Here is a 12,730-nt window from a genome sequence, read left to right on the forward strand (position 1 = left end):
AAAGACTTTCCACTAGGTGAGGACTAGTGAAGTGCTTCTAAGCTCGACTCATGGTTCGTTCAAGGAACCCTAGGAGAGTTCGATTGAGAATTGGATGAGAAGATTCGAGCTAAACCTCATGTTTCCAGATGAGCACAAACTTCCTCCCTTTTCTTTTTATTTGCACTTCTTGTTTTTTATTTTTGTTACGAAAAATACAGTGATGTGTGTGATTTGCATGGCGTTGATCGAATGTCAGCTATGTAATGTGTGTTGATGGTGAGGTGTAAGGGTTCAGTTTTTGATTATGGTGAAGTTGCAGATTGGGGACAGAGACAAGTTTAACCGTCTCTGACTAGGTGAGAGGTACCCAAGTTGACTCGTGCGAGTCAAACCGGTGAGTTGTGGGCTCGGGTAAACCTGAGTGGGTTGAGTCACATGTGTGGCTTGGCACGTGGGGGTTAAGGGGTGTCTTTTGGACTAGGTCTGGTTCACCAAGTTAGAAGTGGGCCTCTGGGTTTTGAAAGTTGGAATGGGCTTAAGTTTAGGCTTTGAAATCAGATTGGCCCAATTTGGATTTTATAAAATAGGGCTTGCGCAATCTCTACTCCTTTACCTAATGACACGTCAGACATTGCTCCACAAATCGCGTAATCTCCTGTTTCATACCACTACACTAGAAGGACTTGCTCAAATCCTGATACATTTTCGTACTACCCGGATGTACCGTGTACAAAGAATGATGCGCCTCCTCCAGAATGGTCCTCCTTATCCCCTCGTTGTTTGGAACACACAACCTAGTCCCAAACATCAGCACATCTCCTTCAGAGATGTTAAAATATGCAGCCAACCCTTACTACACATTCCCTACAACCTCGACTAACTCCGCATCATTAGCCTGCGTGGCTTTAATCCTCTTAAATAATGTCGGCTGGATCTCCAAGTTAGCAATGAAAGCCTAATGATTACCATCTACCAACTCCACGCCAAGACTTTTCAGATCCCATTTGATATGATGTTGACCTACTACTGTAGATACTAACGCATGCTCTAACTTCCGACTCAATGCATCAGCTACCACGTTAGCTTTCCCCAGATGATAGCTAATAGTGCAATCGTAGTCCTTTATCAGTTCATGCCACCTTCTCTGCCTCATGTTCAACTCCTTTTGCATGAAAAAGTATTTGAGGCTCTTGTGGTCCGTGAATATCTCACATTGTTCCCCATACAAGTAGTGTCTCCAGATCTTCAACGCATACACTACCGCTGCCAACTCCAGAACATGTGTAGGGTAATTCTTCTCGTACTCCTTGAGTTGCCAAGAAGCATAAGCAATTAGTTTCCCCTCTTGCATCAACACACATCCCAAGCCCTTCAGCGATGCGTCGCTGTAAATCACAAAACCACCATCCCTAGATGGGATGGTTAAAACTAGAGTAGTGACCAGTCAGTGCTTCAACTCCTGGAAACTCTGCTCACACTCATCCATCCAGTCAAATCTCACACCCTTCCTTGTCAACCGTGTCAAAGGGCTAGATAACTTAGAGAATCCTTCCATGAACTGTCGGTAATACCCAGCCAGTCCTAGGAAACTCCGAACATCCTATACGCTTTTCGGTTTCACCCAGTCAACCACCACCTCTATCTTACTAGGAGCAACTGAGATACCACCCTTCGACATGGCATAGCCTAGAAACACAACCTAATTCAGCCAGAACTCACATTTCTTCAACTTAGCATACAACTTCTTCTCCCGTAGAACCTGAAGTACCAACCTCAGATGGTTTTTGTGCTCCTCCGAACTCTTATAATATACCAAAATATCGTCGAGGAACACTACTACAAACTGATCTAGGTACTCATGGAAAACCCTGTTCATTAGGTCCATAAATACTGTCGGGGCATTAGTCAACCCGAAAGGCATGACTAGAAACTCGTAGTGAACATATCTGGTTTGGAAAGCGATTTTCACAACATCCTCCATCCTAACTTTCACCTGATCATACCCTGACCATAGATCGACCTTCGAAAAGACCCGCGTTCACTGCAGCTAGTCAAATAGATCATCTATACGAGGCAATGGGTATTGGTTCTTCATTGTTACCTTGTTTATCTCACGGTAATCAATGAACATTCGCATCGACCCGTCTTTCTTCTTCACGAAAAATACTGGAGCTCCCCAGGATGAAACACTAGGTCGGATAAAGCCCTTGTCCAGTAGTTCTTGCAACTACTCATTCAACTCTTTAAGTTCAACTGGAGCCATCCGGTATAAAGCCTTAGAAATTGGCGCCTTTCCTGGCAGTAACTCAATAGCGAATTCCACCTCCCGATCAGGAGGTAAAGCGGGTAAGTCTTTCGGGAATACATCCAAAAATTCGCTAACCACTTGAATATTTTCAAGTTTTAGATCATCCCGAGGTGGTTCTTTCACACAATTTAGGTACCCCTGACATCCATCTAAGAGTAACCTCCTCGCCCGCATAGCCAACAAGATATGTGGCATCGAATGCACACACAATCCCACGAACTCATACTCTTGCTCCCTAGGAGATCTGAACACTACTACCTTCCTATGACAATCAATCACCGCATAACTAGAGAATAGTCAATCCATCCCCAGTATGACATCAAATCCGCACATGTCGTACACTACTAAGTTCCTCGATAGCAGCCTTCCCTGAATAACCACTAGGCAGTTTCCCAACATTTTATTACAGATTGTAATACTCCCAGTCGATGTAGCCACCGACAACCATTTATCCATCACTTCGGTTTCAACCCCACACAGTTTCACAAAACTAGCAGATATAAACGAATGGGTTACTCCTGAATCAAATAAAACAACAGCTCTATTCGAAAGCAATAACATGGTACTTGTCACCATGTTCCCAGTGTGTTCCGTATTAGTTGGAGTAAGGGAGTACACCCTTTCCGGAGCCATGTTTGCCTGATAGTTCCCCAGAGGCATCTGATTACTCCCACTGTTCTAGCTCTATGCAGGCATATTACTCCTCGGTGCTTGACAGTTTCGGGATATGTGGCCCGATTTGCCACAGTTGTAGCAGTTACCCCATAATGGTTGGCATTCACCATCATGCTATTTACGACACGTGGCACATGGTACGGAGGATGGATCCCCTGAGACCTCTTACCGCTCGGTATTCTAGCAATAACACGAACCATAGTTCTTCTTCTTTTTCCACTATCCCTATTAAGGACTAGTCTGAGAACTAGAAGATACTGGCCTCTTCCCCTGTTCCTGTACTACCTCATGCCTCAGAGGTTAGCCTCGACAATGGTGGCTTTATCCACCAAAACAGAGAACTCTCAAATCTGCAGCATCCCTACAAGTCTGCGGATATCCTTCCTCAGCCCCTTCTCAAACCTCCGAGCCTTTGCATACTCGTTTGAGATCAAATATGGCGCGAAATGAGATAGCTCAATATATCTGGCAGCATATCTCTGCACTGTTAGGGTTCCCTGAGTCGAGCTCGAGAACTCATCAGCCTTCGCATCACGAATGGAAGTCGGGAAGTATCTCTCAAAAAATACCTCCTTGAAACGACTCCATGTCATACCGGATGGACCAGCTCTCTGCTTCTCAAGTAGACTCACCGCCATCCACCATCTTTCCACTTCTCCTGCTAGCTGAAAAGTAGAATAGAGAACTTTCTGTTGATCAGTGCAGTGGAGAACTTCTAATATCTTCCCGGTCTTCTACACCCTGTTTTCTGCTACTATTTGATTGAGTTCTCCCGTAAACGTCGGAGGGTGCATGCGGGCGAAACTCTCTATAGTACAACCCGTAGCAGTAGGAGAATGTTCACATCTCCTAACACTCCGCTCAATCTCCCGCATAACTTCCCTCATAAAACCCCAAGGCATAGAAGGAGACTCATCACTCGCAGTCCCCTCGAACCACTATCCAAGTTGTTATCCTTGGGCTCCATTTTGAAAGTAAAATTGGATTTAGAATTCCTATACTATACACAGTTAGCACAATCATTGAAAACTAATCATGTTAACTACAACTCTCATGGGTCCAAGCCTGTTCTACCACACCGACACGAATCCATTAGTGGTTTACCGTGGTTTTACTGAAATCGTCATTCTAGAAAAAACACAGAATGTAATAACCCGAAAAAATAGAAGGGTTCCAGTCGACAAACACAGGGGATTCGTCGACAAGGACATAAGAGGAGCACGTGGATGAGGATACGTTTCGTCAATGAGAAAATACCGAGTTAGTTTTGTGGGGCAGTCTAAAATTCATCGACGAGGGAGGAAGTTCGTCAACGAAATTCCTTAAAGACTCGTCGATGAGATGACGTGTCTCGTCAATGAATTCGGGGCTATAAATAGTGAAAACCCAGATTTTTCAGTAGAAAACTGGCATAAAATTCCCTCTCTCTAAAACGTCTCCCACTCCTTCTCTCTTTGATTTCGAGTCCGTTGCTCGCCGGATTGAAGATCTGAGGCCACCACGACGCTCCTAACGAGGTTTTCTACAAGTCTGCTAGAGCTGATCATTGGAGTTTTTATACAGTTTTTTAGTACATCAAGTTATGAAGATATAGTTAGATATTTATAGATTTTATACAGGCAGAATACGTATACATGTACAGTTTTATTCAAAAGATTACACAGACAGATATATATATATAGTAGTATACGTATATTTATTCTGATCAGTAAATACAGAGTATATAGAAAGCTATGTTTTTCTAAAATTCATAATGCTCAGAGTATACAAATCGATTATACAAACAGATTATACAGTTATTAGTATCAAGATGCTACAGATATTACAGTATTTACAGTACAGATTAATAGTGTTATGGTTATTTTGGAAACATGATGAAAACAGTAAAAGAGTATATATGTATATATATATAGTATCAGGTCCCTGTAAAAAGATTACAGACAGATACAGATACAAATACATAATATAAAGCACGGTACCATTGCTAATATAGATAGAGTGCAACCACATATCTCAGATAGTGTGTGGGTACCGTCAACTGTGCTCGGAGAGTATGCGGCTCCCCAATTCGCTGGGTTGAGAGGGCCAGTTTGACGAGGTAGCAACCAGTCCCGCGCCTAGGAGAGTATGCAGGCTGAGGTAGTGTAGAGTATAGTGACTTTCTTGGAGGGCCAACCAGGTTAAGTCCTACCTACGGGCCACACAACCCTGTCACGAGGGGTCAAATCATGACATACAGAGTTCCAGGGATAAAAGCACAATTGCGTATATGTATACAGTTTCACAGTATTTGATGAATATAGTATGATATTACTAGTATGAAAAGTAGAAAAACTTAGATGACACAGTTATGTTTTAGACTGCGAAAAATGTAAGATATGCTTTATAGATTTATCATTTTATTACAGCTCAGATGTTATTTAAAGTTTATATGTAACTTAGTCGCCACACACTAGTAATAGCATATTTTCACTTACTGAGCGTCGACTCACCCTATTATTCTAACATTTTTTTGGTGAGTCAGTTATACAAGCAAATCAGGCTCGCGGATAGAGATTTCTTGATTACCCTGGTTATAGGGTGAGTTTAAGACAGAGTTTTGTGTTTTTTGGGGTAGATGATACTGGAAGGAAATGTTTTATGGTCATAGTCTGTATGTACTAAATTCTGGTTTTGTATAGTGTATATGGATATATGACTTATGTTTCTGTTGCATAGGTATGATTATATATATATATATATATATATAATGATATAATTTTGAGGTCGTTACATTTTGGTATCAGAGCCTAGGTTGCTAGGTTCTGTAGACTCTAGAGTGCAGCGGGAAACAATACCAGAATACAAAAAAAAGGATTTGAGGTTTTGTTCTATGGTCTAGATACAGGATTTTCGTGGTGGTTTATGTGTTTTTTCTCGGGTGACGATTTCATGAAAGCCATGGGTTAGAGGATTGGATTGTGGGATTAGGATAATGAGGGATGATTAATAGAAAATTTGAAGTTTTAGTTAAATGAAATAATTTGGGTCTGTATAGGAAATAAGATTTTGAAACGGTGTTCTATATATTTGCAGGATGGACCCAGGAGACAGTAGCGCTCACGCCAGTGGTGATGATGGAGCGGGTCCTTCTGGCGTAGGGGGTGGAGATTCAGATGTTGTGCTTCTTAGTGTGGCTCAGCAAGTTATGGTTGAGATAGCATGGAGTTCTAGAGAGCGTCGAGGCCCATCTCTAGCTCAGAGAGTTACTATAGAGAAATTTATAAAGATGAACCCGCCAGCATTCTAGAGTAGCTGACCCTGCAGTTGTAGAGAATTGGTTGTAGGAAATGGAGAAGATTCTAACAGTACTTCACTACACCGACGAGCAGAGAGTCTTATATGCTACGTATAAGCTGGCGGGGGAGGCCAAGAGATGGTGGTCAGCCACCAGACTACTTGAGGAGCAGAGGGCGATTCTAGTACCGATGACCTGGGCACGATTGAGGGACGTGTTCTTCAATAGATATTTTTCTGCCTCAGTTAAAGAGGCTCGAGTATAAGAGTTTCTGAGTCTATCTTAGGGATCATTAACTGTCCAGCATTAGGCTGCGAGATTTATCGAGCTATCGTGTTTCTGCCCTTATATTGTTCCAAACAAAGTGAAGAAAGCGAGAATGTTCGAGAGGAACCTGAGGCCAGATATTTATAGGCAGGTGGTAGTACTGAGGATCTATGATTTCTCAGAGTTGGTTTTCAGGGCTATTATAGTATAGGAAAGTTTGCTAAGGGAGACTGAGATGCAGAGTCAGAAGTAGGAGACCGCACCCTCGAGTCTTCAGGTGGGTCCCAGTCGAGACCCTTGGAGAGGAGGTAGATCTGGTGGAGGCTTGAGATAGATGGTAGAGCATGGTGGATTTTAGGGCAGACAGTTTCCTGCCATTTGTCCTAGATGTGGACAGAGACACCCAGGTGAGTGTCGGCTGGAGGAGAATGTTTGTTATCGTTGTGGGAGGCCCGGTCATATGGCTCGATCGTGTCAGATACCATCGAATTATGCATTGGCTCCTAGACCATTACGAGGTGGATATCAGGCACCCCACAGAGGCCAGTAGAGGAATACTGCACTGGCGAGGGTCTATGCGTTGACGTCGGGTGATGCTGAGACGACCGGAGACGTAGTTACAAGTACTCTTATTGCTTTCCCATATAAAGTTGTTGTTTTATTTTATACAATTTCCACCCACTTCTTTGTGTTGGCGGGGTATGTCAGAATAATTGGGGTACAAACACAGTCATTAGATGTAGAATTATCTGTGGGTACGCCAATGGGATCAGTGGTAAAATGCAGGAAGGTGCTTCGGAATTTTCCAGTAAGTATTTAGGAGAGAGTGCTGTTAGCTAATCTTGTGGTCCTAGATATGCAGGGGTTTGATGTGATACTGGGCATTGACTGGCTAGCAACTCATCACACCAGTATAGATTGCCACTAGAAGGAAGTAATTTTCACACCCCCGGACGAACAAGAGTATAGATTTGTGGGTTCATGTGTACGTGCCACGCCACAACTGGTGTCAGTCATTCAGGTGAGGAGACTATTGTAAGGTGGTTGCCAAGGGTATGTCGCATACATAAAAGAATTGCCGAAAGAAGAATTGAGACAAGTTGACATACTAGTAGTGAAAGAATTTCTAGATGTCTTTCTAGAAGAATTGTTTGGTTTGCCGCCTAACCGTGAGATTGAGTTTACTATAGATTTGTTGTCGGGATCTATGAGAGTACTTCTGGTGGAGTGGAATGAAGAGAGAGATAACTGAATTTGTACAGTAGTGCTTGACGTGCCAACAGGTTAAAGTTGAGCACCAGAGACCAGCAGGGCAGTTGCAGCCATTGTTTATTCCCGAGTGGAAATGGGATCACGTTTCGATGGATTTCAATACGTGATTACCACCAGCGCGACAGGGGTTAAAAGCGATTTGGGCGGTTCTTGATCGTTTGACGAAGATCGTTCATTTCATTCCGATTAAAGTTGGTTATTCCATGGGTAGATTAGTAGAAATATATATTCAGGAGATAGTTCGCATCCATGGTGTGCCAGTATCCATAGTCTCGGACCAAGATCCTCGGTTTACTTCACGATTCTAGAAAAGTTTTCAGGATACTATGGGTACACAGTTAACATTTAGCACTGCTTTCCATCCCCGAACAGATGGACAGACCGAGAGAACAATTCAAACCCTAAAAGATATGCTTCATGCTTGTGTGCTTGATTTTGGAGGTAGTTGGATTCAAATGATGTCGTTAGTTGAATTTGCTTATAATAATAGCTATCAGACTAACATCGATATGGCACCTTACGAGGCATTGTATGATAGGAGATGTCATTCTCCTCTCTTCTGGGACGAAGTGGGTGAAAGGCAAGTGTTGGGTCCAGAGATTGTACAGTAGGCGTGTGATAAGGTCCGACTGATTAGAGAAAGAATTAATACTGTGTAGAGTCAGCAGAAAAGTTATGTAGACTCATGTCACTCGGAATTGGAATTTAAAGTAGGGGACCGGGTATTTTTGAAAGTAGCTCCCTTGAAAAGAATCATGAGATTTGGGAAGAAGGGCAAGTTGAGCCCTAGGTATATTGGTCTTTTCAAGATACTAGAAAGAATAGGGTCAGTTGCTTATAGCCTAACTTTGCCGCTAGCTCTGGCTAGAATTCATGACGTGTTTTATGTAGTTATGTTAAGGAAATAAGTCCTAGACCCGTCTCACATAATCAACTATGCAAAGATAGAGCTTAAAGAATCTTTAGCTTATGAAGAAATGTCAATTCAGATCTTAGATAACAAGACTCAGAGGGTGGTGGAAAAAGTTATGTGGAAAAATCATAATATAGAGGAAGCTTCTTGGGAGCTCGAGGAGCAGATTAGACAGAGATACCTGCAGTTGTTCCAAGAGGATGGTGATAGTCGGTAAAGTATAATAATTAGGTAAAGTTTCTTTTACAAGTATTTGTATTGAGTTAGTTAGTGGGTAGTCTTTTAGTATCATATGTGTAATCTCCGAAAACTTAGATTGTAACCATGGTATTCCTCCGCTATAAGTGAGGGTAAGTAATAAAATAAGTAGACCCTTTACCTTTACGAGATGGTAGAGTGTATAATGGTGTTCAATCCAGATAGTAAATTTCGAGGACAAAATTTTATAAGAAAGGGAGAATGTAATAACCTGAAAAATTAGAAGGGCTCTCATCGACGTGCACAGGGGATTCGTTGACGAGGATATAAGAGGAGCTCGTCGATGAAGATAGGTTTTGTCGACGAGAAAATACCGAAAGAGGTTTATGGGGCAATCTGAAATTCATCGATGAGGGAGGAAGTTCGTCGACGAAATTCCTTAAAGACTCATCGATGAGATGACGTGTCTCATCGACGAATCCGGGGCTATAAATAGTGGAAACCCAGATTTTTCAGCAAACAACTGGCGCAAATTCCCTCTCTCTCTCTCTCTCTCTAAAACATCTCCTACTCCTTCTCTCTTCGATTCCGGGTCCGTTACTCGCCGGATTGAAGATCTGAGGCCACCATGACGCTCATGACGAAGTTCTATACAAGTCTGCTAGAGCTGATCATTGGTGGAGTTAGTTTGGAATTCATCCCAAACTCAGGGTAAGGTGTTTTATTTAGAATATGCTTTCCCTGCAGTTATAGGAAATGTTGTATGCAAGAAAATATTGATGTTTTGCTCTGAAGGATATCATTTTTAGGGTGATGAGTGGAGAACCTTGCAGGTATAGGGCTAGAGTTCAGTGAAGGCTTTTCAGAAAATAGGTAAGGGAAATATGCTATGTTAGGTAATTCTAGTAAGTTTTCAGCATAAATTATACGCTTTTACCAAATTATTATTTACAACCTAAATTTTATATATATATATATATATATATATATATATGCATGTATACCAGTTATTATAGAGAATATGAGTTTTTAAAGTATGTGTGGCCTGAGTAGATATTATCTGATATGGATTTTTTATACAGTTTTTTAGTATATTAAGTTATGTAGATACAGTTAGATATTTACAAATTTTATGCAGACAGAATATGTATACATATACAGTTTTATTCAAAAGATTACACAGATATATATATATATATATATATCAGTGTACAGATGTTTATTCCGATCAGTATATACAGAGTATATAGAAAGCTATGTTTTCCTAAATGCCATAACACTCAAAGTATACAAACAGATTATACAGTTATTAACATCAAGATGTTACAAATATTACATTATTTACAGTACAAATTAATAGTGTTATGGTTATTTTGGAAACATGATGAAAACAGTAAAAGAGTAAATATGTATATATATAGTATCAGATCCCTGTGAAAAGATTACATATAGGGACAGATACATATATAGAATATAGAGCACGGTACCATTGCTAATATAGATAGAGTGCAACCACATATCTCAGATAGTGTGTAGGTACCGTCAACTGTGCTCGAAGAGTATGTGGCTCCCCAATTCGCTGGGTTGAGGGGGTCAATTTAACGAGGTAGCAACCAGTCCTATGCCTATGAGAGTATGCAGTTTGGCCGGCCTGAGGTAGTGTAGAGTATATTGACTTTCCTAGAGGGCCGACCGGGTTAAGTCCTGTTTATGGGCCGCACAACCTTATCATAAGGGGTCAAATCATGACATACAGAGTTCCAGGGATAAAAGCATAGTTACGTATATGTATACAGTTTTACAGTATTTGATGAATATAGTATGATATTACCAGTATGAAAAGTATAAAAACTCAGATGATACAGTTATGTTTAAACTGCGAAAAATGTAAGATGTTTACAGATTTATCATTTTCTTACAACTCATATGTTATTTAAAGTTTATATGTAACTTAGTCGCCACACACTAGTAATAGCATATTTCCACTTACTGAGCGTCGACTCACCCTATTATTCTAATATTTTTCTGGTGAGCTAGTTAGGCGAGCAGATCAGGCTCGCGGATAAAGATTTCTTGATTACCCTAGTTGTAGGGTGAGTTTAAGACAGAGTTTTGTGTTTTTTGGGGTAAATGATACTGGAAGGAAATGTTTTATGGCTATAGTCTGTATGTACTAAATTATGGTATTTTATAGTGTATATGGATGTATGACTTATGTTTTTGCTACATAGGTATGATTATATATATATATATATATATATATATATAATGATATAATTTTGAGGTCGTTACACAGAACACTGCCAATGAGTCCTCGTCTAGCAACAAAACAACCCTTGACCTACTCTACCCATTTCCTACATCATATACTCTGCTATGTACACATAGTTATGCCTTACCAAGTCTACAATACCTAACAACTTGGTTAGCTCTGATACCAAGTTGTCACGCCCGAACTCGCGAATGGGTCCCAGGTGTGAATATAGTAAGCTAACCTGTCTCTATATCAATTAAAACATACATGATACTAAGCTAAATGAGGGTCCGACCCCGTGGGGTATGTGTACACCCTATACACATTCACATACATATTTATACTCATAAAATACGCAACGAAAACATTCTTTCTATACATACATCATACCATACCAGAGTCTCTACAGAGCTAGAATATATGTTCCCAAAATTATAGTACATACTCCGGGTGTCTACAAAACCCAACAATGACAACCCAGTTACAAAACTCATACTTACACAAGTACTAAACGTAGCTAACCAACACCCCCACTTCCTAACACTAGGATGTTAGTTTCAGCTACCCGAAGGACCTGAAAAACATTTGTATATTTGGGGTAAGACACCTTTCAGTAAGGAAGAAAGTAGGTTATATCAGTGTGTGGCATACGAGTGTTATTTCGGTGTAAAACATAACACAATACAATACAGTATAATACAATTCGAGTATTTTTCACAAATCCGTTCCAGTACATATGATACCAAACATACGGTCAGTGTTGTCACGCTAAGCACTCAATTACCCAGCGATAACCAAAGCCTCACAGCGATAACATTGCCAATACGAGCACCCAATAACCTGCGATAACCGTGTCACGCCCCGAACCCACAGGTGGGTCCCAGATGTGAATTTAGTAACCTAACCTATCTTTGTATCAATTTAAAACATACCTGATACAATACAGTAGAGGGTCCGACCCCGTGGGGTGAACGGATGCCCACATACATACACACAATCATCCATACTCATCCAAAATATGCAGCGAAATACGATCTTTTATACATAACCAGTATCATACCAGAGTCTATACAAGCTAGGATATACATTCCCATAATTACAACACATACTCGAGGTGTCCACAAAACTATCTTGACAACCTAAATACCAAAACTCGTACCTGGTAGGTACTAGTAGTAGCTACGACACCCATGCTCCCAGATGCTATGATGCTACTTACGACTACTTGAGGGACCTGAAAAAAACAATGTACGTACATTCGGGGTGAGACACCTCTCAGTAAGGAAGAAAGCAGGTTATATCAGTGTGTGGCATACTAGTGTTATTTTACATACTTCATAACACTATAAAAGATATGATATAGTTTGAAACATTTCCACACAGTTTCACACATATACATACAATTCCACACAATTCCAGTATTTTCACAAAAACCATTCCAGTACATACGATACCCAAAACATACGGTCAGTGTCGTCACACTAGTTCGCAACTATACAAGGTCACCTTGTCTCACAGCGATTACATTGCTACATACGCAACTACACTGTGACACCCGAGGCCCACAGTGATTACATTGCTCCA

This window comes from Malania oleifera, chromosome 4 (genome assembly GCF_029873635.1).
Source record: "Malania oleifera isolate guangnan ecotype guangnan chromosome 4, ASM2987363v1, whole genome shotgun sequence".
Classification (NCBI taxonomy): Eukaryota; Viridiplantae; Streptophyta; class Magnoliopsida; order Santalales; family Ximeniaceae; genus Malania; species Malania oleifera.